Source organism: Ischnura elegans, chromosome 2, assembly GCF_921293095.1.
Source record: "Ischnura elegans chromosome 2, ioIscEleg1.1, whole genome shotgun sequence".
Classification (NCBI taxonomy): domain Eukaryota; kingdom Metazoa; phylum Arthropoda; class Insecta; order Odonata; family Coenagrionidae; genus Ischnura; species Ischnura elegans.
In genome coordinates, this window is record NC_060247.1 from 132,974,465 (window position 1) to 132,979,277 (window position 4,813).

Here is a 4,813-nt window from a genome sequence, read left to right on the forward strand (position 1 = left end):
TATTTTAAAATTAAATAATTTATATAAATTCATTTAAAATAATTTAGTTTTCCAAAACAATTTTTTTCCATTGCAGTTTCAGTGAATGGGCCATTTTGACTTTCCGACGGTTTCAATGCTCTATTCGACCAAGTATCAACGGTACAATGTCATTTCCACCCCCACCCCAGCTTAACGGTCATGTTATCCGTCACCTGACTATGAGTCGTTCTCTTGCGTCATTTCAAATTACTTCCGCACTGTTAGCGCAACAGTTGTGCACCAACGGACACCGTCCTGAAGATCATTAACATCGGTGTGACGTCCCAATTGATACATTGATGCAGGGACTTGAATCTTTGGTGGACATAGGGCATACGCTGGAGAAATGATAGGAAAGTGGTTAGTTGTTTATTGAATCATTTTATGAATCTATTCCCAGGATGAGATGTAGATGGCGATATAATTTTACATTTACTCAAACAATGGGATTCATACGATGATTAACAGGTTAACCAATTTCCAAAAACCTTTCTCATGTAGTTGTCTTTTGTGTTATTTTACAGTGACGTTGGATATTCTGGTCATTGATCCTGGTGTTCGTCGGGGCTGTTGTCACGGATTTGAGCATGAAGTGAGAAGAAGATTTGCGGAAACCTTATGGAAGCATGCCGGCGGAGCAGAAATTCACGGAACTACTCGGGATGACGTGAGTGAAAAAAATAATATTTTGTGTTTATTCAAGTGAAATTGTAATTTATTAAGTTGATCCAACCCCTTCTACCACGGCTCATTCTCACAAACCTGACGACGAAATCCTTAAAAAAAACATGTGCGACTCACTTTCCTTCTCCAAAAAAACATTAATTTCTTTTAAGTCGATTATGTCTCACGTACTACACACTGCATCCATCGAAAGTGGTATTTTTGGCAATATTTCACATTTTTAGGTGATTATCCTAAAATTAATCGGGGCGTCTAAATGGCTCAGTTGGATATGAGGACGGCGTAATAAGAGGTTAACTTTATAAGAACATGTGTGCGTAGGATTCCGTTTTGGGGAGGGCATTTGTGTTTAAATAAATTCTGTGTGTGACTATTTCCCTCGCTAACTTTCACCATTTCCCTCATTAATACTTAGGTGGGGTTTCAATGTTGACCTCTTGTTACGGTGATTGCCCGGTTCTTGTATATAATGGAAGAAAAAGATTGATATTTCAATTATAGTATTTTATAAACACACGTCCTCCACCGATGCGGCATAGAAGTGACAAGTAATATTCGGACCGACTACTTCCTTCCACGACCTTCAGTTCTCAGCACATTTATAAGGAACCGTTTGAGCCCCCACTTCCATTCTCGTTTCTTGAACATAGGTACCTTAACCGACGACCTGAACTTGGAAGTAATGACCTTGCCTCTTACTACTAATCCCTAACCCCCTTTTTTTCTTTCCAGCTGATTAAGTTCGTTCGAATAAAGGAATAGCGTCACTTATGCTAATTGCGACGGGAGCAAGTCTACATTATCCAATACTATTATGGACATACGAAAAGAACCGAAAGTGGTCGTTAGTTACCTTAAACATAAAAAAATATGTAATATTGAAGTTCTGTCTTTATGAAATTACAGCAGGTTGATGTAGCCATTTAATGTGAACTGGTTACACATTATTTCAATGAAATATTCTTATTTATGTTTGTTTGTCCCAATAGGTCAATTCATCTTATGTTCCGCGAGATAATTCACAGTATCAACGGTCCTGTGTTTTGGCGTCCAGGTTAAATATGCTGTACTGTATTTCATATCCCACAAATATTCTACTTCATTAGAAGTAAATTGTAGTTACTGAATTATAAAGTGAAGAAGATCAATTTATGTATTGAAGACTTTCAAGGTGCAACATAAACAACATGTGATAGAAATCAACAGTATGAATTATTTTTGGATTTTTAAGGCTGCCAGATACTCCTTTCACGGACTGCTTATAAGTCACGCTCATAATATTCATCTGAATACATGAATTTATATGAATTTACCATGCAGTGTATGAATAAGACATCAACTAGAGATTGTGCATGCAAATTATACTCATGGAAACGAATTATAGATGTTCTCATTAATGACGCTGTATTGTACTTTGATGCTAAAGCCTTTCCCAAAAAATAATCGAATGACGAGACTAATTATGGATCGGAACAAATCGCGCGTTAATTCAGAAATTGATTTGAGAGTACTTAATATTTCATTAACATTTTTTTATTAGTTAGATACATCTATTTCAGTTGTACCAGATAAATTCAAAAGAAATTTACCTCATATCAAATAATGACTATGGTTAGTAGAATTACAGAATTTTAGGTCAATGGGAACCGAAATACCCTCAAGAATATTTATTCCATGGCTAAATAAATAGAGAAGCATACCACGCCGGAATTACGAGCAAAATATTCCAGGCGAACCTATTTTGAACGGTAAAAAACCTTGACAAGGTAATAATTTTTCTGGGAAAAGTCTGTTTTATCTTTGACATCTAAAAGAAATTTTGCAGGTGTGGATGCGTGTGGAGATGATCGTGTATTATTTGTGTGTTTTATAAAAAAAAATAGATTGCGGAAGATACGATCGACGGAAAGCTTGGAGTAAGGAATGGTAGAGGGCGGATGATTTCATGACTTTGGTAAAACATATATCTCTAGGGCCAATACTAATGTGGTATTGCGTCACTAAAGTTGCATACAATAAGGGGCATGGTGGATAATTGCTGTGCAAATGAGGATAATTGATTATAATGCATATATAATAATTATTGGGTAAGTATTGGAGATTGGCTTTTGGTATAGAGGATTATAATGAATATATAAAAATAATTGGGTATTGAAGATAATTGTAATAATTAAAAGGTAATAAATGGAATAAGAAAATAATTGTTACTTGCCTGTTTCCTTGGATTTTAAGAAATTTACCTCTTGCCACGAGAATTAAGCCAAATCCTAAGATCCATTATCGTTTTTAAGGTTATTCCTCATCTTTAACTCTCGTGATAACACAACTAGCCACACATTGTAACATAATCACCACAATATGCTTCCACACATGTACCATGGAATGCACTTAACACTATGCCACGCGCTGATGCAGGGACTTCCATATTAGGGGTTTTCTTACTCCACATAGACCAGTGCACGTCTTCACAATGGCCGACGAACAATTAACGTGTTTTGGTTTAAATAGCTTCCTTCGTGTTCTTTGAAATTTGTAATAATTACTTCAGAAGACGGAAAAGGGACGCGACTCAAATAAAATTCAACGCACTCATCACACGGTTATCCGATAACTGAACTATATTCTGAGTGGCTTCTCTCCGATGCCAAACTTGATCCTCCGTCAACACTGAATTGCGTCATGTCTAAGGCATAAAGACTCGACCTCATCCATGTTGGGTTGGTATACGACCGCAGTTCACAGCTTGTTTTGTCCGAAAGAAATAAAGCAAATACGACCAGTTGAGTGGGCGTGATGTGTCGTTTTCAACCACGCGTGTAAAATGCTAGCGATTATTCACGATGGCTTTGAACGAAATTCAGAGTAATTCTTCCCTTCGAGAGCATTGACAAATACATCGTGAAGCGAGGGATAATAGACCAGCCCTCACCGCAGCATACGATTAAGTCGACTCACAATTAGAAGCATGAGGCGACAGAAATACTCATGAATACGAACAATAGAAAAACGATCGCAAGAAGAAGCGTAACTATGGCTAAGTTCTTACAACACGTATCTGGAATTCGGCCGGTTTGAGACGGGTATCTTAAACAAAGTGTAATAACGTCGAAAAAAATAAAATACAAGCGAAGGACAACTCTTTATTTGCAAATGAATGCTTCTTTTTCAGTTTTATAAACTTTTGGTTTTTAATTTCAGTGTGCAAGAAAAATAATTTAATCGTTTTTTTTGCTCTCCTGAAAAGTTGCTATTTTTGAGATACGTGTTGTTTGAACTTAGCCATCGATAGTCGCCCATGAGACGTACCAAGTGGACTAGGCGCAATTCTTTGGAGGTGCCTCGGTCCATTTACTTGAAACGGGAAAGCGTCGGCATATTCTAGTTTAAGAGGCACGCATATAACAAAATGTAGAATTATATATACTGCTACCACTCACCGCGCATTTAAGCGGTTTTACAAATGTAGAGCGATCCTAATTTCGCGGGGAAATAAGATGATATAATGGATGATAACCGAAATTAATATTCGAGACGATACGATCTGTGAAATTTAATTCCCTTTTAAGCTATTCCTCGCCATTCCTGATACTCTATTGCAAAGCCCATGGGAATAATCGATCACACTGTACTCAACGCTGCGTTACGAGCGTTTTCGAAATCTGTTTGAAATGCGTCCCAAGCAACAATGTAAACGAAGCGTCTATGAAGAAAGATTTTCGAGCATCAATTTTACTAAATAACAAAGAATACTTTCTGAACCAACGCTACATTTTTAAAATTTTCGGTACCGGAACTCATACCCACATATCTCTTCCACTCAGGGGCTCAGCCAGGAATTAAGGCAGGGGGGGTTTAGGTGCAACTAATACCGGGGTGTATGGGGGTATGGAATATCCTCTATAAGGGAGTAGTGTAGAGAACTGCCATCCAGAGGACTCTGAAGGAGGCTAACGTCGTGCTCGGCCGGCTGATTGAATGGCCTCGCGCGCCGAATAAACAAACGCCATTCAACTCCCGGGTGTGATGTTGTAGCTGGATATCAAGGCATGGCGTCTTGAGTCTCGCGTTGGTAGTCGCAGCCATGGAGTTTTCTTGATCTCAAAGAAAT

At 37.9% G+C, this 4,813-nt stretch overlaps 1 long non-coding RNA gene across 1 annotated transcript; it reads left to right on the forward strand.

The window, feature by feature from the left end:
- The first annotated feature begins 276 nt into the window (after positions 1-276).
- LOC124174148 lies at positions 277-2,051 on the forward strand. Its single transcript, XR_006868884.1, has 3 exons — positions 277-381; positions 546-688; positions 1,695-2,051. It is a non-coding gene; the product is annotated as an uncharacterized LOC124174148 (long non-coding RNA).
- Positions 2,052-4,813: the final 2,762 nt, after the last annotated feature.